Raw genomic sequence first — 27,013 nt, forward strand, 5'->3', positions numbered from 1 at the left:
AGACGGTGCTGCAAGAGTTGCATTTTGTGGCTGATTCATTTCAACAAGAGGTGAATTACAACCGCGGTGTAGCCTTTCCTCAAATAGTGTCGGCATATATCAATATGTAGTTACTGTTACTTGGCTCGTGCCTAACTGCGGGGCCGTGTGGCTTGCCGAAAGATTTGTTGCTGTGTACAAGTTTGGCCACAGGAAATGATCTGAGACAGACTAAAGGTGTCGCTCCCACCGTGCAAAGTACACCGGAGCACCATCGAGAGTCAATCAATCAAATGATCTGTTATTTATTGACAGAGAGGGAAACTTCCTGCGGAAAGGTCACCAACAGCTTTGCTCTCCACACCTCTGGTTAATCCTCTTCCCTGGTATCTCCACACCGTCAGTAGAGGCAGATAGTGTTTTGGTTTCGAGTCTGGAGTGCCAAAGCAGAAATCAACAAACTGGGAGCTCTGCTGTTGAATGTCAACACAGCAGGAGTTGCAAAGTAATTAAACCCATTTTAAAGTACAGCATGTGTTACAGACCACTGGCTTGATGTTGGGCAGGCAGTGCCAGTGTGTTGCTTGTAAGTGCTGAGAAATGTTTGGAGCAATGGTCCTCAAGTTATAATATATTATAGATAACTAAATGAAAGCTATAAAAGATGATCTTTTTTTCTCATCAATACTTTTGGTCATTTATATTTAAATTTATGTTGCCATGGCGCATATGGACGGATGAATATAAGAAAAGGAATAAATAAATAAACGCAATAAATACCAAAAATATTACATAACACAAAATCTAGTGCAGATTATGCCAGTGGTTTTTAGATGGTGTGCCAATCCAGATGTGCCAGGGTATTTTCTGAACCACGATATACAAAAAGTTATTAATGATTTTTTAATTGACTGTATCAGTATGTTGTGCACACCCATGTCCCAATAAAGAGGCAAATCCTAGCTAAAAAAATTGAATTGAATTGAATTTAAATTTAAAAACATCCTTCACTTTTTGTTGCTGTTTGCGTGTGGGAATTATTTTTGTGTGACACATCAACAGCCCTCATTGGCAGCCAGTGTGGGGGATGGTAATATTTAAAAGAAGATAGCCGTGAGTGGGAAGCAAATTACAACCAAGCAGTAGACAGTACCATTAAAGCTACCTGTCTTATTTTTGTCTTATTTTTATTGTCTTATTTTGTGATTAGATTGATAACATGTCATAGAAGCTATTGTGCGCAGGTATAAATACAGGTGTGCCTTGAGATTTTGGCTTGGCCTTTAATGTGCCTTGGATGCAAAGAGTTTGAAAACCACCGGATTATGCAATTCATAAATTGGCAAATGCCTGTGTCAGAAAAAAAAGACACTTGGAATTAAATTAAAACTTTCCTCATGACAACACCTTATGTTCTGAGTCACTGATTAAATCTGGTTGGCCACAGTTGAGTGAATGTACACATTTTTAAGTATTCTTTCACCACCACTGTCCTTCCTCTCCACTGCATAATTTCAGTGTGAATTGTAAAACATCTCTGGTGTCGTGGATGTTTAGAACCCCTCTTGCACTGAGCTCAAATCAACATTTTTCCCATTCTTTGAAATTCCAAGAGACCAGGCTCAATCCTCTGGCATCTTCTCTCACATGCAAAATCAGTCATTATATCTAATTTACTGTGAAAGCTGTTGCTGTACAAAATACTACAGGGTTCATTGAAATCAGGCCCGCAGAAAAGAACTGATCTGGTGTTTGTCAAATCGAGGAAGACGTGGCCATGGAACACCCAAAGCTCTTCTCTACTGTTTCCCAGCCCAGGAAATGAGGACAGATTGTCTGAGTTTGTGTGGCATGTCCCTTTATTTCTTCCAGTACGATCTTGTCGCAATACATCAACTGTACATATGGAGATTAATCGCACTAGCCCACAGCTCTTGTAAATCCTTTTTGTTTCCCAAAAATATGCATCCCCCCATTAGTTGAATTGAGGGGAAAATCTGGGAGTTATTTTATTGTAATGTGTTTTTTTCTTCCACTTAATCAGCCCTTTTGGAGTGGTGTTTTCCATCATATTTTTGGCTGTTTACTAGCACTCCATCGTGTGTTTCCGCTTGACTAATGCAAAGTTGCCTTGTGCCTCGCCTTGTACAGCAGCCAAGCACATGCGCATTTTTATTCCCACTTAAGACTTTTGCTCTTATTGATTTGTTTTTTTGTTTTTTTTTCTCAGACAGAAATGAATGCCACACAAGCAGCTATTAATAAATCAAGTTTCTTTCTGTATCAGCAGCAGCGGGCTCCACTGGACTCAAACCTGCGTCTAGCTCGTTGATTTTCTTTCAAATTTATGGCATTGCTGATAGCATGTCAGCTATTGCTGCGGTGCTGTATATCACATTACCAGGCCTATTGACAATAAACAGAGCTGCCGAGGTAGGAGGCAACAGTTGAGAGAGAGTTAGTGGGGTCTGAGTCATACCTTGAGGTTGCTCAAATGAATCTGGTATGGGTCAATAGTGAAATTCAGCTGAAATTATTTGTTTTTACTCTGTAAAACACTCAGCTGCTCCAGACCCCCTTTGTCAGTTTGATCTACGAGCTGTATGATGAAGTCCTTCTCGAGCAACTGCACTGTAGGGCCAGATTTTCAGTGGTTTTCATCCATAATGCACATCCCAGTCTTCCAGTGCATTGCATCAACAACTACACATTTAACCAAGAGCACACTTTTGCCTGAAATGGTGGGAAAGAAATCCTTGAAGTACTTAAAGATAGTTTATGATGTAATTCTGAAAGGATATGTCAAGTTCAGACTATAGAACACTCTGCAAAATGAAAAGAGCGCAATGTGTGTTGTTATAAATATATAGTGAGTCAGAACATAGATGTATGTTGGTGGAAAGCAGACACATAACTGTGCTGGAAATGGCCCTCCATGTTTGAGAGTGGAGGACTTGACCCTCAGTTTTGACCTGTCTTGCTTTTAATTGCTCACAGTTTGGACGACGCGACTGTGACAGAGCGCAGAGTGCTGCCATGTGGCTCGATAGCTCTTCACCACGACTTTACAAATTGTACCAAAGGTGAAAAAGAACAGTGGGTTTTGCCCCCTACGGGCGGCGACAGCAGCTGTTTCTAATTCGTACATGAAATCTGGAAGGAGTGATGTTTACATTAGCAGCTCATATCAGTGACACAAGGAAAAGTTATTTGTTAAAAACAAACAAAAAAAAGAAGTCCTGGGAGACAGGGCGCAAGGGAAAAAGATCTTCCACTCTGGCATTTTTAGAAGTGGCTTGAGACATTGCCAAAGAAATTCCCTCAGACATAACAAGGTTTTATGACAGGGAACTGCCCTGTGAAACTGTCCATGCTTGATGTTCTCCAGTGTAGGCTTTGCTTCGGAGCTGCAGTTTTGTTCATATTTGTGTCATATCGAAGTTCACAGACGCACTGATTGTTATCTATGAGGGAAGAGCCATTTCGGCCCCGCGTCTAACAAGGTTACCATGCTGTGGCTGTCAGCTAAATGGTGACGGGTGAGGTCACAGGCAGAACCGTAACCCCGAGTCCCGAGCAAAACAAAGTGATGATTTTAAACGGGCCAACCTTCCCTATGAGGACACAGGCCAATTGTTCTGCGAGGCTTTTCTGTCTGACTTTTGCCTGACTTTCACAGGCCTCCATCACTGAGTAATGTGAGGAAAATGCTCGCCGTGATCACAGAATAACATTTTCTCTCTGGAGTCATGAGCGCAGTTCACAGCAACGCCCACTTGGCGAGACAGAATTTAAAATGAAACACCATGCAGGAACTGTCAGAAACATATTTCTCTTTTAAAAAAAAAAAAAAAAAAAATTACACAACTTAAATAAAAAAGCCCTAACAATTCCCTTAGCGGGTATAAATTTAACAAATGACATACCTCCTCTGTGCTCGTGCATTACATTTAACGCTCAAGGTTTTTGAGTGTCCAAAAGCAGACGTGATTACTGTTTCTCTCAAGGTTGCTTCACTCAAGTGCAGGCTCCTTTTCACATACAGTATGCCTCTGATATACTTGTTGATTCAGAGTTGGATAGGAGATGGGATAAAAATGTCTTAAAATTAAGTATTTAAACTGTATTATCTGTTTATATTAAAGTGTGCAAATAAATAGAATATGGTTATTCAGCAGTGCGTACTTCAAATAAACGTATTCCACTTTTTAACATTTCTCCCATTATCATTCTGGTTTCTGCACTGCTGGCCTCCCCCGGCTTTCAACAGCTTTTCTCACTTGGTGTACAGTAAGACCTGCCAAGTGAACACTCTCAGAGGTGACGACTTGGCAGTTGCAAATAGCAACCTGTGACACCGCTCCAGCACTGACTCATAACACTAATGAATCAAAGCAAACAACATCAGAGACGAAAGGGAGGAAATGTAGAATGGAGGGCAATATTGTAATGAGTAATATTTAACATAACAGTAGAGTTAATTGCTTGTGATACAGTGGATATAAATCAGAGAGCGTTTGGGGAGATTGGGAGAATTATGATTATGTTAATTTCTTCCTTTGCTTTCGTCACTTTATCAAACCTGGCATGGCCTCTGCATCGAAAAAGTGCTTAGATGTCTTTTTCGGCTGTGTTATTTTCAGCATTTCAACATAGATAAACGGCAAACGGAAGCACATGGTGATTACCAGTGCGCTGGATCCTCGCTTAATGTGCATCCTCAGCAATTCCGAAAACCTTCTGAGTTTGACACATCATTTATTTAATTGCTAAAGCCTTTGTCTCGGCCTCCTGTCCCTCGACTCTCGGCTAATACCTAAAATTGTGACTGGAAAATATGAAGCTACTCCCTGTCTGTCTCTCTCTCTCTCTCACTCACTGTCTATTTTAAATCCCCGCAGCTTAGCTCATTGAGAAAAACATTAATAGTATGTTTACTTGTCATAAATTTTCTGCTGTGGTTTACCTCCATGCAAGTTCAGATATTTTTTCTTCCGTGAGACACTGTGTGTCTGAGTCAGTCTGCGGTGAAGTTGTCTATCAATCACCTGCTGTATCTTTGAAATTGTTCAAATGCTTTTTTCCTCTCTTGTATTTGTGTTCCTTGTGCAGCTCTCTCTGCAGCAGCCTTCTGTTGCAATCCGAAAAGCTCAGTCGCTTACAAGTGTTTTTTCGAGGAGGGCACACTTAAACACTCGAAGCGTTCGTCCCTCTTCCCTCTCAAGTGGTTGATTGAGATTGTGTTTACAAAACAGGCACCTATAACAAGTACATCCTCCCTCGTCTTGCCTCTAAACACATCCTACACAGGCTTTTCCACTTCCCCAAATCTCACAGATGCACAACTCTGTAGTCACATGCCAGTACAAAGAAGAATGAAGAATAACAGCAACTTCTTCAGTGCGGGTTATCTCTGCCTCACAGTCCTGCAGTTTCTCCTTTAATAAATCTGGCTTATTCTCAGAGGAGAACACCTTTTGTTGAAACAGGTTGTGCTGACAATAAAAGCGTCACGGCGGAGTTTACAAAGCACAGAGACATTTTTTTCCTCTCAGTCTCAACATGACTTACGGCAGCTGATACTGCTTCATATGCCGCAGTCGAAGTCCGTGGCAGCTTCCCAGCTTTGTCTTGTGGTTGCATTCACGGGAAATTTTGCAAATGGATGTGTGTCTGTGTGTTTATACGTGCAGTTAGAGCTGAACCCACTGACTGCACTCTCGAGCTCAGCCAGTGATGCTTGTCAGCGTGTACCGACATCCTGCACACTGGGCTGATAGAGTAGAATGACCACTCCACTCCAGAGAGAGACCATGGACAGAGCTATCACTGTGATTAACTGTAATGATTGGGGGTGGAAATGGGTGTTTAGAGGGTTGTGGAGAGGATGAGGGCCACGTCGGCCCAATCTGGAGGGGCGTCACACCGCATGCAGGCCTCCGCTGGCTCGGGTAATAGTCCCCATGTGTAGTGCGCCGGGCCATATCCCATGGGGCACTGCGCACACAGGAGGCCACTTGAAAGCCTATCTGGATGTAGCAGCAATCAGAATCAGAACAAGCACACAGGGGAGTAATCTGTTCCAGCTTTTGGAGCGTGCCAGGGGTTGGGGGAACAGAGATGAGACCGTGCGTGTGTGTGTGTGTGTGTGTGTGAGGAGGGGGGCAGCTTATGGCTTCATTTGGACAAGGTCATGGTTAGTCAGATGGCAAAAACATGTCTACTCCACAATGCGCACACACACACATACACACACATGCTTCTCCTACTCCAGTACACATCTTAGACACAACCGTCAGATTTGTAAGCAGTGCTGGCAGCCTGTGGCATAGCCGCATCATTAAAATCCCTTCAGCGACTGAGTTATAGGTGGTTTGTTGACTTCCAAGGACATGTCATGGGCGGTAGGTAATGCTTAAGATCCAATAAGGTTTTTGCGTCAAGCAACAAATATGCAGAGACAGCTCTAACCATCCGAAGCAGTAGCCGACATGGTAGAGACCAATTTGACTCTTTTCCCTCGCAGTATTTCACGGCACACTATAGTTTTACAACTGCAACTGCACAAGGTAAACATTTTAGTTTACTGCAGCACACACAGCACCGTACGCCGGAAAACCTTGTAACCTTCCTCCCACACTGCCAACCCCCTATTAGCAATAAACTCAAAGTATACTCAAAAACATATTTATAGTATTTTAAAAAGGCTCCAATATGGTGGCCCCCTCAACCTGTCAGACGAGATTGGTTTTCGTATCCAATGGGATACATCCTGTCGATGTCGTGCCGTCCCTTATTCAAGGAGTTGATGAAGAAGAAGAGGTTGGAAAAAAAGTATAATCAGTAGGCAGTGACCTAGAGGAGGTCACGCTGAGCCTTCGGGAGTTGACTAATGAAAAGTCCAATCAGCACAGCGGAGGACGATTAGAAGGAGCCCCAGGCTGCGATGGAGAGATGGAGGTAGGAGAGAACGGGAGACAGAGGAAGGAAGGGTAAAATGGATAAGACGGGGATGAGCAGAGAGGAAGACCCAGCAGATGCAGAACAAACACACACACACACACACAAGTACACACTCTTTCCCCATGATGCTGATAGAGTGCAGTCGCTCGTGGTCAAGTTAAAGTAGCGAAACAGGGAGGCCAAGAAGAACAACATGTGTTAGTACTTTGTCTTAGCATCGGTTAATGAGGGGGAGACATGTTAATAATTGGTTTTATTTGCGTTCTTGAATTTATTGCTCTTCTGTAACAGATCCTGTAATGTAAGACTTATAAATTTAGTAAGCTGCAGCTCACTGCCATTATCCTGCTCCGGGTCATTGCATCAAATTTGTTTGGTCACAGGCAAAAGTAAAAAAGAAGATAAATTTAAAATTTAAAATTTACCAGACTATAAATTTTTATGGACATAATCCACTCAAACATTTGGGCTTTATTACAGCAACTGGAAAAAAAACATCATGAGACAGTGTGGGAAGTCCATTCATGTTTCCAGCTACATTTTTAAACCATTTCTCTTTTAACTGTTAATAATCCACTGAAAGTAAACTGAGCTCATTTGTTCTATTCCAGAGGCTCTATTACACAGTTCACACCTTGGAGCTGCGCTGCACAGCTACAGCTCGCTGTTGGCTGCTGAGAAGCTCTCCCAGGCAGAATGATGAAATTGTGACCACAACAAAGCGCCACATTTGGCTTTGATTGCCGTAGTGCGTGCAGACTGGCCGCTTGACCATTTTTGTATAATTTGTTCACCAACATCAATACAGCATCACCTGCAAATGATCAACAGCGTCAGCATGGTCAGGGTTTAAAATGAACTTTTAGGGTCACATGTCAAATTTGCTACTAGATTTCACTCACTCTGAATTTCCTTTAGCCTGAATGGATTCCTTTTAATAAGCTATGAGTTTCTCAGAACAGTATATCCATTGAGGCATATTTACTTTACAAAATGAAAGGACGTTCTAAATAGTTTCTATCAAAGATGAAAACCATGGCCACGTATTTGGAAAAAGATGTGTCATTTCCCAGTGTGCTGAGCCCAACAAAAGGAATTTGATCCACCTCCTGTGTATTAACATGTCAGCAGATACTTTTAAAACTCAGCAACAAAACCCCAAAAATCTGCATGGTTGCATACCAACAGAAATACTAGTACTTTATCCAATTTAGGTCAACCATACTTATGATTTTTAGCAAGAAGTGCAATTGTTTTCATCTTTTATGTGTGTGATTTGGACCGCACGTTTGCATTTTACTTTATGATATGATACGATGCGATAAGATACGATACAGTACGATGTGATGTGATACGATATGATACAGTACGATACAGTACGATGTGATGTGATACGATATGATACAGTACGATACAGTACGATGTGATGTGATACGATATGATACAGTACGATACAGTACGATGTGATGCGATACGATGCGATACGATTTGATGTGCTGCGGTACGGTACGATATGATGCGATACGACATGATACAGTACGATACGATATGGTACAGTACGATACGATATGATACAGTACAATACGTTACAATACGGTATGATACGGTTTGATATCATACGATGCGGTACGATACAATACGATACAATATGAGACAGTACGATACATTACGATGCAGTACGATACGGTATGATATGATGCGATACAATGCAGTACGATATGTTGTGATACGATACGATGCAGTTCGATGACATGGTACGATACACTTTATTGTCACTGTAGGGAAATTTGTCCTGGACTCAGGAGCTGCACAAGTATTGCGGCCTTACAGTAACAGTCTAGAAGAAATTAAAAGCATACACCATAAAAAACAACAACATAAAAACGCATTCTACACCTAACAGTATTGCACATCAGCCACTCATTTATCGCACATAACACCAGCACCCAACAGAGCATCATAACCAAAACACAACAGAAACCCTAAGTATCAGAAACTTTATTTAAAACTTTCAGTTGTAGTTTACTTTCAGTTTCATCATCTTCTCCAACTATATATTTTTCTGCTATGATCCACTCGCTCCTCTGTTAGCTTATATGCTTTTGTCGTAAACTCACAGTATCCAACAGCATCTGTGGACATGTAACACTCCACGCCAAGTGTTTCTGTTGTCACAAATTAACTGTTTTGTCAGTGGAAACATGTCAGTTTTAGTTTTCCGAACTCATTTTTAATGTCTTTACTTGTTCGTGCTCTCCACCCATAGTTTCCTCCACCAGTCTGGGGATTCAAACCAGCACTCTTCTGGTCACAAACCTGCTTCCAAAACCTTAAGGGTACTGCCGCCCCATAAATCTGTCCCAGATCCCCACAGCAGCTAGGAAACTTGTTAGGTAACGTTTAAGAAGAATACTCTTCCCTCCCTCAGCAATTACTGTCCTCAAGCAAGGCACTTATTCCCATTTGCGTCTGTGCAGCTGCTCAGTGGCCAGCAGAAGACTACTGGGTAGCCTAAATCCCATCCAGGAGAGAATGCAGGTTTTCTGATGTACCTGTGTGTATGGAGGATCCTTTATCATATCAGAGGTGGGTTACATTGGGTGACCAATACCTGATGATCGACTAAACTCTGATATCAGGAAAGTAGCATATCCATCTAATCCTACTGAGAACCAAACACATGCACAAACAGCCAAACCTTCAAAGTCTGGTCACACAATATAGTCTTTCAACTTGGCTAAGAGATGCACAGATGATGATAATAAAAGTCTGCAGATGAGGAATGAACATGAATTTCCCTCAGAATTGGTCATGGCTGCTTATGATTGCAGCCATTGTTTTATGGTTTTATTTTCCAGACACTGTCACCATCAAAGTTACATTCATCAGCGCCGCCGTTCTGCACACACCAGGGGGTTGTGACATCCTCAATTCTGGTTCTGCTCATTTTCCTTCAGCCACATGTATTTTTGCCTCCTTGTCACCTTCGTAGAGTCATTGGGTTTCTAAGGCAATTTGTGCTCAAGGCAAAAGCAAGTCAACTGAGGCTCAGTCCCTTTCCCAGTCTCTCTGTCGCTCCCTGTGCTCCTCAGCCAAGGCCTTGTGTTGGTATTGATTATAGCAGTATCTTTTTGTCTCCTGCCAGCGTTTTGCACAGTTCGTTGTGAGCTGAGAGAAAACAGCAACAAAGAGTGAAGAAGAAATGAGGAGGTGACTAAATCCAGAGGGTGGAGAAAGCAAGTTCTGGGTTACTTTGCCCATCCAGCCAGTCAGGGAAACATGCAACTTCCCTCCCAAGGCCAGATGCCTGGAATAGGGTCATTATATTGCGCAGTATGGCGCCTGTTTCCCTTGCAATCTTTCTCCACTACGCCCAGCTTGCTACTTCTACTGCTGCTCCCTCCTCCCTGCTGGGGCGTTTGGTTTGAAGGGGTCCTGGGAGGCGAGGCCGGTCTGCTCGCTGCCTGGGTGTAAATCAGGGGTGCAGCCAATAGAACCACATCTGTAACAATAAAGTCAGGTTAATGTGGAGTCATCTTGGAGGAGCAGAGTTTGCATCTGGGAACATCTGGCGAGACATTTGGAACTGCCAGCAGTTGGTCGGATAGTTTTTCTCCCTTATTGTCTGTCACTCTCATTTTGTTGCACTTGGATTTTTTTTTAGTACCATTCATCCCATTTCTTCTGCATTTCTGATTCTGCTACTCTACAATTTGATCTCTCTGTGTCTCAACTATTGTTTCCTCCTCTTTTTTTCTGTCATTACTTTCTCCTGGTTTCTGTCTCCCTCATTCTCTCACCATCTGTTCCTTTCTCCTGCTCTCCTTCTGCTTTTTTCCCTCCATTACAGCATATCTCTTTTTCTCACCACCCCCACTTTGGCAAACCCTTTCACAGACTTTCAGAGACTTTCCTGGGGATTGTAAACAAGTGTCTCGAACACTGTGCAGACATGAGTTGGTGCTGATGTTACAGCTGTGAAAAAGCACAGCCCGCAACCCAGTAAAACAAGGCAATCAGCATGCTGAAGATATACTGTACTGCTTATCACTTCATGGCTTTGTGTGATGCTCCCCTGAACCCAAACACAATTAAGAATTGAGCGCGACTCATTTAATCTTTATGTTCCATAGAAGCAAATAGAAATCCCAGCCATAAGTAATGCACAATTTAATTTGTGTTTACAATTCTTAGTGAGAAACTACCAGGACATTTGGAGTGCATGCTTAGAGATGGAAATTGCAATGGCTATTAGAGGAAAACTACACATAAACACATCCAGACTTACACTCACGCAGATTATCTCCTCAGCTCCCTGGTTGAATTGGTCATTTATGACCCAGTGTGGTAAAATCAGACTCATCATGGGCCCAAACGGAAGAGAAGCTTGGTCAATTATCCTTAACATTGACTCTATCAGCACCTCTAACGTATTCACTGTTAGTCCAAGGGCCTGGGGCGCTGCTGGTTAGACTGGAGAGAAGCTCAGACATATGTGTCCATGCACAGGAGGCCAGATGCTGGCTGTTTTTAATGTTGGTGCCATTAGCCAGCTCCCTTGGCATTCTTTGGATGCTGTGCTGGCTGCTGCCTTAGGGTGAAAGTCATTACATTTAATATGGTAGGATAGGGAGCAAATACAAGATTCAGGGGAGTGAAATGTGTTGCTTCCATACAAATGACAACTCTGATTAACGGAATCAGATCAATATATGCCAATGGCTGCAGTGATTATGATATTACTCGGTAACTATCATCAGTCTTTTTTCTGTACATGGGTATATTTGTGCTCTAAACCGACTGAAATTTAACATTTCCACTCACTAATCAGCTCAATATGTTTTGACCAATTTCAAGAACAGTGATGATTTACAAAAAAAAAATGACATATGGTGAGAATCTTCTCTAATAAAAAACATGGGAAAAAAGGAAAAAAAAAAAACTTCAAAGTGTATCAGATTGCTTTGCCACCCATGACTAGCAGGACGTGCTGTACATATTTGCCTGTTTTCATGAGCGCGATGGATCTATTGACCCGGTGGATTGATGCATTGGCAGTAAAAGAGCAAACGAAGTTAAAGATAATCTGTCTGTGTCAACAGAGGAGAACTGGGTCATTGAAAAGTCAAAAAAATATGGAAAATGTCTGCAAAAATTATCTATCAGTCAGCATAAATAGCAGGAAGAGAAGCCATGGAGCAAAAATAGTAACGTTAGCATTATGATGGAAAGATTCTGTCTGTGCATGGGTTAGGGGTATGGTTAGTGCTGAAAAACATCCCCTGTACTGCACCACAGCAACCAAGTCTGCGATGACAGACTCTGAATGCCCATAATACATTCTGCTTTTGAAAAATTGCCTTAGGCAACGTTTAGACTTTTTTCTCTTCCCACTATTTGTGTCCAAACCACACACAGAGTGGACAACATTTAACTCAGTCTGCAGTGTGCTGAACGTAGCAACTTAAAGCCCTTAGTGAAAAGCAGGATTGTGCTATTGAAGAATAAGCTCAGGTGGAGGCTGTAACCTGAAAGGTTAAAAGGCAAATACAGGAGGACTGTGTTTCTCTGGAAACTCTGCAAGTATAAACTAGTGCAACTGAACGTGAAGACAGGGTTGCAGAAGTAACCTTGAGCACAAAAACAGGTTTAACTGAAGGGAGTAGGGTGGCCCAAAAGGACGGAAGATGTTTTCATAAATTTTCAGAGCAGCCACAATGGCGCCACGAGCAAACAACAACAGATTTTTATAGGAAAGAAATCTTTTCACATTTTTACCAGCAGTAACATAAATAACTGTTTTGCAACACAAGGCTGTGTTACTGTATCCAGCGGCATGATTTCTTAAATCACAGAAAGTCACTTTTTTGGCAGTGTTATAAAAGTCAGAATTTGTAGTTACTGTCTCAAAGTGAGTGGAATGCAGGGTATTTTAGTTGTTTACAGACAACAGGCAATCATAAAACACTCACAAAAATGAGTAAGTGTAAAAACAATAAAAGAAATCATGATTTTAAAACATTTCTCGCTTTTCTTCAAACCTTTCACAGAAGTTTGGCTGGATATCAATTAGATGCTGAGCTCAGTAAATTCTTTTTCTTTTTATCTTGTTGCGCTGCACTGTGATAATTTATTCCCAGGCCAGGCTGCCATGATCTAACTATGTGATGGGAAATCACTCATGCTACTCTTTAGTGTGGGCGGCTCCATGACAAGCCCACGGCTTTGAAGTTTTGCTGTTTATTAATTAGAGAAGCAGAAACTCCTCTGTTTGTGTGTGCCCCTGTGGCTTGTCTGCAGTGCTGATCTGAGGATTTTGTGCATGATGATGGTGGTGGTGAGGGGGGGGGGGGTTCACAAGTTTTAGAAAGTGCTCTGAAGTGAGGGACCCACAAGTAAATTAGCCATAGCTGTTACCACATGGGCCGGCCTGTGTCAGCTGAGCTAATGCGGGCCAATGAGCACATATTCACATGTCACTGTAGACGAACATCTTGAACACAAATGCTTTCTAGCGGACTTGAGAATTGCCACGGTGTGCATGCTCAGCACAAATGGAAAACTGTTTCTTGTTTGTATAAATAAACACATTAACATGAAAGAATCGGGAGATTTATCCATATCCAGAGGACGTAGGTAAATGCCAAGGAGAGCCTAACACTGTCGATATGATTTAATTGAGCTATTTGAGGCTCACTCATTACCAGCAGAGATCTTATTCCACAGGACTCGACTTTAATTAGTCAGTTCAATTAAAGGCACTCGTGATACACACTTAGCAGCTGCAAATGACACTCCTAATGACAGTTCATAACAGTGGATCAGATTAATTGACTGTTTTCATGTATCAATTAGAATAAATAAGATTTTGTACTGCCTTACTGGCAAACATTTATGAATACAAATTCATATGAATGACTTGTGGCTCAACTATTTCAGCAGCTGCTGCATCTGTAAATATCTGCTATTTTAATTCTTTCCCTACAGCTCATCTAATAGTTAGTTATTCAATTTAAAAGATCAATTCACCAATTTAATATTGCAGTCCTACAACTCATGATGGGCAGTTTAAAAGAAAGACTGCAGCAGAACCAGAGATACCGTATCTTAGATTCCATGTATTCTTCTTCCTTGTCACAGCCTGGCACCTGTATTACCTACTATTACGACAGTTTGGTTGGAGATTCAGGTGTGCCATACTAGTGGTAGCAGCCTATAGAGGTCCGATACGCTCACTTCATTCTAAGGGCCCTGACACACCAAGCCAATGGTCGACCGTTGAGCAATGCCGGGCCGTTTGTTAGCCTTTGTCGCCCTAGTTTTTTTGATGTGTCCTGCACCGAAGGCACTGAGCAACCCTTGTTGGCTTTTTTCGGCTGATTCAGCATGTAATTGGCATTTATGACTGGCACTTCAGCTCAGTGCATGACATGAGAAATGGAAGTGAGGAGAGGAAACAAGCAACTAAAATTAGGAGGGTGTGAGATCGAAACAAAATTGTACTATTAGGCAAGATTCATTTTTTAGCCATTGAGCTCTTTAGCACAAACAGTTCATAATTGTTTGTATTATTGTTCGCTAGCACACAGTACGAGAAATATCGATGTTCTTTAAACATTGGGTTGTGTTTTTCATGGTCTAAATGGCTAACTAGCATCTTGAATCAGTCTTGTTGGTTATCTGGTTTCCCTTTTTTGAACGACAAATACGAACACATTCTCATCCCAAGTCGTCACATATTGTCGCTTTAATTGCTTTGGTCTTTCATATTTACATATTACGTGCTAGGTATCCATCTGCTTCTGCTATTGAAATTCCAGGATGTGCTACCAACACCCGGATGTCAACAAAATGGTTGGGTTAAGGCAACAAAACAAATGGTCAAGTTTAGAAGAAAATGTCTTGGTTTGGCTTTCAAGAGGTGAACACCAGGCTCCCGGGTGAAAGTCTGGGAAGTATTGAACACATCCACCACGCCTCCCAACTGCCCTATAGGGAATGAGAAAAGGGGTGGAAGCGCTGTGTGGATCTTCAAGTAAAATCGCCCTACAGGGACTTCCTAGCTCCCTACATTACCTTGTTGCAGGCTGTGTTTCAACCTTACGCCGTCCAGTGGTGTATCATACCTCCGTGAAAGTTGCCGTCTGGGTGACCGGCAGCTTATCATAACGACATGGGTTACATCTGTCTGCCTTACATACTAACGCTTCCGGGCCACGTACCATACTGCCGCGAAAGGTGGGTTTTGACTTTGGCTTTGACTTTTGGTTTTTGGCTTTTGGTGTCAGGTGTCTAACGCCAAAATCATGGTGGTGTAACCCTCCTTTCTTGATTGTTGGTGTTCCCCAGTTCTTCTGGGCTGTGGGTGATAAGTGAGCTACAACATTTGTTTCTTCCTCTTCCTTTAAGTTTTACCAACATGGCAAGACAGTACTAACACATCCCCACTTAGGGGTACAGCAACTTCTCTTCTCTGTGAAGCAGGAAGCACTGACTCTCTCTGTATCAGTCATAATAAGTTCATAACCAAGGGAACACAATGACTCCACTTAAAGACTGCCCATTAAAAAATTCAAATGAAACAATACACAAAATATTATAAATTACGATGAAATAATAATTTACCAATAACTCAATAATGCTAAACCTGTTACTACTTAAATATAAATCATGTACCCATTAATAAATAACACAGTACCTTAAGTAATAAAAATAGCCCAAAAATGTGTGGTGTTCGACGACTTTGGAACAAGAACAGGCTGCAAATGCAGACTACCGCCACCTGCTAGTATGGGGAGTTATTTCCTCTCATGTAGGTTCAGAAAGTACATGCTAGTTGGCCTTTGGTTGTAGTCTTTGCGATGCCTTCAGGTGCTACTTTCTGGCTGAGACACGGGTCCTGACAGCCAGCCTTCATCCCCATCACTTCTTTGAGTCAGTCTGATGTGTCTGGGTCTTAACTCCACATTCCCAGATTGTATTTCATTGTCAAACTTGCAGTCTTTGGCCCCAGCTGATGTTGCCTTAAGTGACATCATTGAGGCAATTTATCAGACTCTGCACAGCTTTATACAGCTTTTGTCCACATATGTAAAATTACTCCCAAACACCTGTAAACAGACTTTGATGTTTAAAATCAGGTGGATTTCCATTTAAGAGCACCTAAAGTTGTAATCATCATCTGCACATGGATTCTTCTCACAACTTTTTGGATAGAAATTTAAAGAGAAAAATCTTCTCTTCACAGTTCAGAAAGAACAGACTTCACACGGTACGTCTCCCCATGACACCCTGGTGTGCACACAGGGTCAAAGGCCAATAGCAGCACAGGGTGCTTTAGGTGTAACAAAGTGCATATCAGGGAATGAAAAACTGCACCGTTCCTGACAGGAGCCATTACTTGCCAGCAGTATTTTTGAATGCTAACCTGCTGAGAACCACATCCTAAGAAACGGACCAGTGTCCAATAAATCCTGTGTGAGCAAGCAGTGGAGGAATTTCCGACTTTTGCCGCTGTGGAAGGAGAAAAGGAGAGGGGAAAGCGAGCAAAAGCGGGAAGAGGGAAAGTGAGAATTGTTATTAACCTGACGTGACGAGAGCCAAGCAAAATGACGACTCTTCCCAAATGCAGTAACCACTGTCAGTGATTGGATTACAGCTCAAATCCACTGACACAAATTCCCAGTAATTTGTATTAAAAATAAGAACTAATATTAACTCTATCCGTTTTCATTTCCGTTTTTGAGGTATTCCTTAAAATCTAAATGCAAACATCACAACCGGAGCGCAAGGCAGCTTGTTTTTATGGCTTATGCTATGTCGTGTCAAGACCTTTCTCATTCAAACACACATCCAGACTAAGGGCATACGCAGTAAAGTGATCCCATCAACAACATCGGTAATTAACCGTGTAAGGATACAGGCAGAATGAGAACCAGCCGCCTCTGTGGCCCTGCCGTGACCTTCCCCAAACCTCAACATGGCATCATACTTCATTCGCCCTGGAGGCAAGTCAGATAAACTCTCTTCTCACTCCACAGGCTAACAGGCTTGAGTCAAAATCTGATATCTGGCATGTGCTTGGATAGGCGTTTGTAGCAGTGAGACGTGATCTGAGACAAGGTTGTTTGACATAATAGAGGAAACAGGGAGGAAGTGCATTTGGATCAGTGGGGAGGAGGTAATGGACAACAAAAAAACCTCGCCCACCCACTGTTCAGTCAAATGTGGGTGCTCGATACTATGGATCTACAGTTGGAGAATTATTGCTCTTCTTTGTAAGTTGCAGGTGTTTGTGTGTCTGCAATTTGATGGATTCTGTGTGTGTGTTTGTACAAGAAAGAGTAAGATAGGTTGCCATTTACGAATGCCAGAGAAAGGCTCTCACAGCGGTGGATTGTGTGTGTACAAATGTAGTGAGGCAGGATGGCTGTTGAAGTAGGTGGTATTTTTTCCAGGCAAAAGGAGCAGTGTGAGAGTTGATTTTGGTAAGGGTGATGTGTTGGAGGGGAACATTGAGCTCTGGGTCATGACCCTTGGGGACACAACACTGCAGAAGTAAGTAATGAATCCAGTGAGTGGAGTTGTAATAACAGTGAGGACAGTGAGCTGATGCTACTGTGTATGACTTGAGCTGAACTCAGCCTGTGTACTCCAGTGAGACGCTGTGTGGTTTGAACTAAATCTATAATAAATTGGCTGCCCTGATTGGCAAAGAAAGGTTGCATTTTAACAATTAATCAGTCTCAAGCTGCATCAGATTTCACCTTGGCCACATGTGCTGTTGCCAAGTCTTTGTTCTTGAACTCTCCAACTAAAGTTGATTTGAAGAATTAAAAAAGGGGAAGCATGGGAAAGCTCCTGCTTCCATATTTGTGATAATTATATGTGCACAAAATTTAAAGGGGTGGTCAGTAATATGAAATATGTAATGTACTTTGCCACACTGTTCTGCCAAGGTCAAGTATGAGCCTCTTTATTCAAAAATATGATCTCTTGGCAGATGCTGAAATGCTGGTTTACAAAAATGTTTATGCTCATTCATTTTTTCATAAAGTAAGACTATAATATACTAATCTTCTGCTAAATGATAATAAGTAGTATCATTACAGTATTGTGTATGGTCATATACACTCACCGGCCACTTTATTAGGTACACCTGTTCAACTGTTTGTTAAAGCAAATAGCTAATCAGCCAATCACGTGGCAGCAACTCAGTGCATTTAGGCATGTAGACATGGTCAAGACGACCTGCTGAAGTTCAAACTGAGCATCAGAATGGGGAAGAAAGGTGATGCTCAGTTCAAACTGAGCATCACCTTTCTTCCCCATTCTGATGCTCAGTTTGAACTTCAAACTGAGCATCAGAATGGGGAAGAAAGGTGATTTAAGTGACTTTGAACGTGGCATGGTTGTTGGTGCCAGATGGGCTGGTCTGAGTATTTCAGAAACTGCTGATCTACTGGGATGGTCCCAAAAAGAGAAAATATCCAGAGAACAATTAAACAACATGAAAGCATGGATCCATCCTGCCTTGTATCAAAGGTTCAGGCTGGTGGTGGTGGTGTAATGGTGTGGGGGATATTTTCTTGGCATACTTTGGGCCCCTTAGTACCAACTGAGCATGGTTTAAACACCACAGCCTACCTGAGTATTGTTGCTGACCGTGTCCGTCCCTTTATGACCACAGTGTACCCATCTTCTGATGGCTACTTCCAGCAGGATAACGCACCATGTCACAAAGCTCAGATCATCTCAAACTGGTTTCTTGAACATGACAATGAGTTCACTGTACTCCAATGGCCTCCACAGTCACCAGATCTCAATCCAACAGAGCACCTTTGGGATGTGGTGGAGCAGGAGATTCACATCATGGATGTGCAGCCAACAAATCTGCAGCAACTGTGTGATGCTATCATGTCAGTATGGACCAAAATCTCTGAGGGATGTTTAAGCACCTTGTTGAATCTATGACACCAAGAATTAAGGCAGTTCTGAAGGCAAAAGGGGTCCAACCCGGTACTAGAAAAGTGTACCTAATAAAGTGGCTGGTGAGTCTATGTTCTTTATTGTATTTACCCTTCTCCGCTATGGAAAGATGAATGTGCTGTAGCCACTCAGATGGGAGGGATTATAGAACGCATCCTCACATACAAGTAAGCTTTCTTAATCTACTTTCTTTTGGCTATTTTAGAATCTTGATGCCATTTAGTTCAGCCTGGTCTGAGATTGGCTTTCTATAGTTGGTCTCCACCCTCCAATCCCCCACAAATGGGCCATTTGTGACACTCCCACACCATCGCGAAACCCTGCAGCTATCACCGCAATGCCTGATTTAGTGCGAATGCAGTCTGTTGGTGGGGGGAGGGGAGGTGGATGGGCCCAACAAGCACAGGACTTAAACCTATGGGACTGATGATTAGGTCTGCTGTGAATCTACAGGTCAATGTTGTGTATTTTTGTCATGTGAGTCAACTTACATGACTAACTTTAACCCCAATTGTTTCCTAATTGTGATCGACCTAACCTAACTGCTAACCCCAATTAGGCCGATTAATCATTTTTCAAACTGCTCCAATAAAGCAGAATTACTTAGGAGAGAAGTTGTGCTTAAAAGTATGTTTAAACCAATCCTGACAGCTGATAGCAATACTGGTGCTGCAATGTGTATTTTTGAGATGCACTATTTTTGGAGAAGTCTAGAAGAGTGACGTCAAGAGGCTGTTATACTGCAGGTATTGACAGTTTTACTCCAGTTACAGTTAAGAACATCTTTATTGATTTCACAGCACAGATGGCTTCTCCTACCCCCTCAACACACAGGCAGCCTGTTTTCATGGCAAATCAAATTATATTGTATTTCTCAGGGCAAAAGCCACCCTCCTCACTACAGCAAATAAAACCCCGATGTCTCAATTTCCATATTTTACCCTAAAAATGCAGCTTTGTGTTTTGTGAAAAAGAGCTCCAGAGTTACTGCTGATAGTCACAGCGCTCTTGCTGAGCATTGGCTCTGCACTCAAAAACGCTCCCTATATTGGTATTGTCACCCATTAACAAAAGTGTACTTTTTCTAAATGGTCACAAGGTCAGCTTATGTGGACATTATGTCTATGTTTGTTTATGGCTGCCATACAGGGTTCTCGTCAATGTCCTTGGAACCGGCCTGAGAATGGTTAGAGTGTGTCTGAGTCCAGCCTTTGTTGCTGGAGGCCCGAGCTATTTTAATAGGTGTTACCGCAGGGTAGACAGGCCGTTGGCTTTGGGATTGAGTTTCCCTTGTGCCAACAGAAGTGGTTTAATTGTGTATACCTGAGCTTTAATCAATGCCAAAAAATGTTGAAAGTAACATCAGGAATGTTGGCCATTAGCCAGGGGACCTTGATGAAATTGCTGGAGATATCCAGGAAAAGAGTCCTTGCAGGCTGCCTGGCTGTCTGCACGGTTATGTTACACTTTAACACACAAAGAGGGAGACAGAAGGAAAGCAGTCAGATGTGAATATGTCTTTTTTAGCAAAGTTGAGGGATTTGTACATCTGTGTAACACTGCTGTAATGGTCAGAGCTTTATTCAGTCAGTATTAATTTTACAAAACGAACTTCAAATCAGATGTTGCTCCTGCTTCAGCTGTGGCTCTAACAAAGTTTCTCCCCATCTATCCTGATTTTCTTCAAAGCATGGAGGCCTTCAGGCACCATCATCTCCATATTTCTACATAGTTATTGCATACAAGAACACATTCTTTATCAAATCACAATGAAGGAAATTCATAGATGACCTTAATATGAGTCATTTGTCTGATCTTTGAGAATATTGTGCCCACTTAATTGCATTTTCATACATTAATAATGATATGTACATATGCATGTACATAAAATTCAACGCTCTGTTTAGTCATCTAGCATGCATCAACACTGTTTTATTTTTTTATTTTTAGGAACATCACCTTTGGGCTGATATTGATAATGACAAGCAGCTTCCAAGAGGGAATATTGGGTATGCATGCCACATATATATTGCTTTAGACGCCATATGAATATGTATGAATGAAAGATCTGCAGGGCACTCTATGCAAACACACACATTCATCACCATCACTCTGAATGAGGTGAGATGGGGTTTAAAGAACTTTGTCTCCCAAGAGTTTATTATTCTGGATTACAGACTCACCGTGTTAGATTAAAAACCATGTAAAAGCAGCGTGTGTGTGTGTGTGTGTGTGTGTGTGTTGTGCACGTACGACGAACGTGGAGGTGGATACACTATTTATAGGCGTGAGAACTCGGCTTGCCAAGTGAGATTTACCTCCTCTTGTTCCTCTAAATCCCATTTTTTAAATGCAGCTCACTGCATTCTGAACCTTTACATATCTCCCTTCTTTCTTAGAAAAAAAAGAGTGGGAGGAAAAAAAGAGAATATGGATATTTGTCTTTGTAGGTATGTGTAAGAAAGTGTATGAGAGAGTCTGTGTGCATGACAGTGGGTGTGGGAGGCAAAACAGCAGCCACAGAGACGGGTAATACCGTAAATGAAGCTAAGCATACTCCTCCCTTGTCTGATGAATTCCGCGTGATAGTAATCCATCCTCCCCTGAGCCAGCCTCTTTTAGATCATCCTCCCCGCAAATATGAACGGAGCTCTAAACACACATCTCCGAACATAGCGTTTGAACTGTATTTCTAGACAGCTTTCCATGTTCACGTGTTATCTGTAAGGTGTTCAAAGCCTAGAGGTCATGTAATGTGATGCCAGGGAATGTCATATAGCATGCTTATTAGCCTGGTAGATCTGTGGTGATTCACATACATTTAGAGCAAAGGCACCAGAGGGGCAAAGGTCTAACAGCAGTGGGGTGACTGAACAGAGATGACTTGACTACGACCTTACCTGGCACCAAAAATTAATTTGGTTAGATTGGAGGGTTAGCAGCAGTTTAACAGAGATATAGTCTGACGAGATGGCTGTAGTTTTACACCAGAATTATATCTACAGGGAAGATTCAGGCTCTGCAAACTCCATTCTGTAAATAAACTGCATGTTTTAGGCTGTGCAAAATTCATTTCATGCTTAATGCAAAGTGTGTGCGAGCCATGCCAAGTCTGATTAGACCTGTATTGTACCCCAGAGGATTCAGCTTTATTGCCTCTGCAGTAGCATTGTCATTTGTGTCCATTTACACCCCTTAAACTGGTCATATGGAGAACAACAAAGCCTAAGCTAACTCAGAATGCGAGTTCTGTTTTTGTTGTCTCCACAGCCCCACAGTAAAAAACCCACTTGAAGCAAATTTGGAAGTACCAAGTGATGACAATCGACGTAACCTCTTTGACTAAGCTCCCTCAGTGGTGACGTTCCCCCTCAGAGTGTCTGTGAGCTGTCAGAGTTCCCGTTACTGAGTCTCGCCTGATTTACAGTGTGAAATGTGGGGAAAAAAATCCTCAAGAGCTTTTCCATAATACAAATAAGATGAGCTGGCAAAGATCACAGACGCCTGAGATGTTTGCATTGTGTCTCACTCAGCGTGGATAGGGGGAATCAGGATGGAAAGAGCATTTAGTTTCATTTTCTGGGGTATGTCCTCCAAACTGTTGGCACATTCCTTCAGAAGCCACCCCCCCCACCCCACCCCCCCCCCGCATCACCTCCGTCTCTGTCCCCACCAGTGTCGATGTGCGATGAGAGAACGCAGTCTCTGGAAAGTGTCACATCTGCATGGGAGAGACAGAGTGGGGAGGGGTTCTGGGAGCGTGAAGATCTGTAATTTAATCTGAAGCTCTGGAGAGGACTGTTAGGGTTCACTCCGCGGGACAGGACAGGGGCTGACTGTGGATTCTGATCTAATTCATGGCAAGAGGAGGGGAAAAAAAAGCACAAGGGAAATGATAGCGCTGCCACCCGTTATTTGATTTCACACGATCAAAGGGAGTGATAGAAAGAAGGAGTAAAGGGTTCTTTGGGTTTCTTAAATTTTTGTAGGTCAATACGCTCCCTGGAGTTTTCCACAACCTAATCTATGCAGGTTCATGTTCAGCCAGATCAAGATGATCTATATATTCATGTAGTCTATTCAAACTGAACAAGTGCTTAACAACTTAATATCTAATTAGGAAACAAAGACCTCTGTTCTATTTTTTTTTCTTTTTCATTAACATTTACTGTCCATCCTGCAAGAATCAATATGATGCCCTTTATTTATTTTTTTAAGATTATTTTTTGGGCTTTTTGCCTTGAATGAACAGGACAGAGTGAAATGGGGTGAGAGAGAGAGAGTGAGGGTTGACATGCAGCAAAGGGTTACAAGCCGGAGTTGAATCTGCAACTGCTGCAGCGAGGCATTGCCTCTATACGTGGGGCACCGGCACTATCCACTACGCTACCGACGCCCCAATATGATGCACTTTAAAGCAGCACTTTACCCCTCCTTTACAAAGTTGACAAACTATGCCATATATTGACTAAACTGTTTCTGGACTTGCACCCAAGTGGTGGAATGACTTGTTGAATCTTGGCCTGTACCTAACATTTCTGAGCTAAATGGAATCAGCTTTCAGAGGTGTATAAACCTCCTAAAGTTGAGCCAAGAGTAGCCACTGTTGTTCATGAATAAAATACAGGTTTTCCCACACATTCCTGTATTTGTGGTGGCTCGCCATGAGATCAGCATTTGCTGGCACATATTGATTTTCTGTTTTCTGGAGCTGGACCATTCATTAGGACCACTGTTGGGATACATACACCATTTGGTTAGGCATGGGCGACATGGACCTACATTAATAAAAATAATAAATAATCACAATATTTCAGCATGTTTTTGCGATATTCTTGACAACAATGACAAATTAGTAAAAAAATAAATAAATAAATAAATTAAAATTGCAACAAAATATGTGATAGAATTTTCCATGTGAACCTAACCTTCAAATATTCAGTCAATACTAAAAAAAATAAAGATCTCTCATTTTTTAGCTTAACAACAGTAACTCACAGTGAGATTCAGATTTTAAAAGCTCAACAAAATGAAATCTGCCACAAATTACACACTTTAATAATTAATATAAATATATATAAATAATAAAATAAATATAAAAAATGTACCCTGGCATCTATATATAATTATATATAAATCAACAGGTGATTTCCTTTTTTAGTAAAATCCTAAATGACTGGATTGTTTTTTTTCCATCTGGACCTTTATGCTCTGCCGTTTCTCCTCTAATCATCACGCTGTAATCTGTGACACGCTGTTCTGCTACAATAACTATTGCACATTCACAGGTGCGTTTTTTTGTTGAGCCGTGAACGTCACATAGGTTTGCATTACCAAAGGTTTACAGCACTTGAAAACACTAACTTCTGTATGCACATGGTGAGAGAGGAAAGGGAACATGCTGTGCTGCTGCTACTGCTGGAGGAGCTGCTGACTGAGTTCCCTCTGAGCTGTAACTCGCTAGACGAGTCTGAGAAGTCCGGGGCTGTTCATAAAACATTCAGGACACCACAGGTTATCCCACACTACTGAAGCTGCTCCTCTTTTGGAACCACCACTTTCAGCCATGCTTATTGTTTCCGTGGGTAACAGTATGACAATATGTCAACGTGTCGAAATATTGCGAGTATCATGATATGTATTTCTCATATCATATTAAAAAAAAACCAACAGTATTTTCATGAATGAGATGATTTGGCACACCCCTACCTTGGTCTAACCTGCGTGGCAGCAACAGAAAGTTTGCTTACACTTGACTCTGCAGTCGCTGCCTCTAATCCATCGATGTGATCAGCTCTGTTCGATCCCACCACAGACTGATCAAGTGGTCAGTTCTCCACCCTGCGACTGAATCTATGCCGCTAAAAAAAAAAAAAGGAGGCTATAAAGAGTTTCAGCTACGGTGTGTTCATGGACCTGCAAAAACCTCCTAATTCTGTAGGGAATACTACAATAGGTTGAAATATTAGATCCAAATATTCTGTCATTCTTCACTTTACACAACACAAAAAGGAAATATGGACAATGTAGCCTGCTGAAAGCAGAAATAAATCTGCAGATCTCAGTTGCAGTCTCCTATTAAATCAAGCCGAGGAAGTGAGATTTTTTTAGCCTTGATCTTATTATTCTCTAGACGATCTCAGCCATATGCCTCCAAGATGCTCTCATAAGCTTTAATGTCTCTGTGGACTCACCGCTCAAACAGTATCTTCTGGAGTCATGGCCACAGAGGAAGCAGGAGTTCATTCATTGCTGTGTTGCCAGTGGTCATGAACTCTATTCTGATGAGGGCCTCACATTTTATTCTTAAATTACTCTTTGTGCCAGAGTGTAATGAACAGAAAGGTTTAAGATTGCTTCTCTAAACTCAACCAATCACATAAATCCACTAAGGAACAGCACAGGCAGGAATGCATTTTGTTTTCACTCCACCTGTCTTCCTACGCCCCTGAATATTGTTCTTTTCACCAAAATACACAAGACCAATATCATGACAGGTTAAAAGACAAAACCACTTAAGCAAAACAACAAGGCCCCGTAAACACTTATTTTCAGGTGTATCATTTTTTATCAAAGCATTCGGGATTGAATAGATGCCCCCAGTCCACTTGAGCGCTTTGGTGGATAACATCCTCACATAATCATAACCCAAGGCCGTCAGATCGTAATTTTTTTAAGGAAGAACTATGCTAGCAGATCACATGGTAATGTCTTCTGGCTGTGTGTGCACGGCAATTAAACCTGGTTCCACTTCAATGTACATGTGCAAAACACATTTTCCTGAACAACGAGGCCAGGGGATGAAAGGAAAAGTGAGGAAAATGCAATCAATTTTGCGGAGCGTTCAGACCTCTCTATCTTTTCATTCTCCCTCTCTCTCCAATTTAAATGTGTTTTAGCTGCATGAATGGGTATTCTTAAAAAGGCATGCTTACAAGTGACACAATGTAAATGTGATTTGACAATGAAAAATAGATACATGAACCTAACTTTGAATAATTTAATCATAAATAAATAAATAAATAATAATTAAGGAAACGGCACTGAAGGCGTGCTGCTGTGTGTATTTCTCAGTGTGTTGAATATGATGTGGGTTGGCTAACCACCAAAACTGAATGGCACTGGCACAACATGTATCTACAGCACAGAAAATATAATAATTCACCCCATGATAACTTGAATCTGTTTTTCTATCATTCATAATCTTAACACTTGTAGACCTAAATCCGAGACAAACAGATAATAGACCCTGAGATGGAGAAATTTGTCAAGGCTTCACCAGCTATCATCAATACAGTCCATTAGTGCTCAAGTAGATGAAAACCACTTCTGATAGTCTGCTTCAAACTAATTAAATAATTGTATTTTAGGCTTAGTGACTCTGAATTTTGATTTTTTATTTCAAACCTGTGTTAATTAAAGGATAGCTCCGATTCATCATGAATATTTGAAATCTCTCAGCACAGTTTGAAAGGAGACGTTAAAAGGAAGCAGAAGTTGAGAGCAATGCTTGTGAAAGTCTATTTCGCAGAGAGAGAACTGTGCAGTTCCAAAAATCTGTGAAACGGTTAAGTGACTGTTTGTAGCGGACTGTATATTTTTCATTGGCATGGTGTTCAGCCTACTTGACTTTAATTAGCATCGCTTTGAATGCTGCTGCTGTGGCTTAAAAGCTGAACGCGGGATCAGTGAAGGAAGAGCATATTCCCAAAAATTCACTGAGGGGGGAGAAACTGCAGCTTTTGCTTATTTTAGGCAAAATTAATATGGTTTTTGTGATTCCAATCAAAACAAAAAGCTAAACATAATAACTACTCACCGACCACAGCAACGTCCATTTCAGGGAAGACATTCAGCTGCATAATTGATGACATGTCCCTTTAAAGAATCCTCTATATAAACCAATGGGTTTGAGAATTCATCATTTCCTCCCAGTGCGGTTGTCTTACTCTGTCAGCACCACAGTCATGCATAAAGTCGCTTAGGTACAAGACCACAGAGACAGATATAAAACCATCGTACTGCAGTGATGGAGTGTAAATTTCCATCCTGGATTAAGGACGTAAATCAAAGAGGAAACTAG

Source organism: Epinephelus lanceolatus, chromosome 6 (genome assembly GCF_041903045.1).
Source record: "Epinephelus lanceolatus isolate andai-2023 chromosome 6, ASM4190304v1, whole genome shotgun sequence".
Classification (NCBI taxonomy): domain Eukaryota; kingdom Metazoa; phylum Chordata; class Actinopteri; order Perciformes; family Serranidae; genus Epinephelus; species Epinephelus lanceolatus.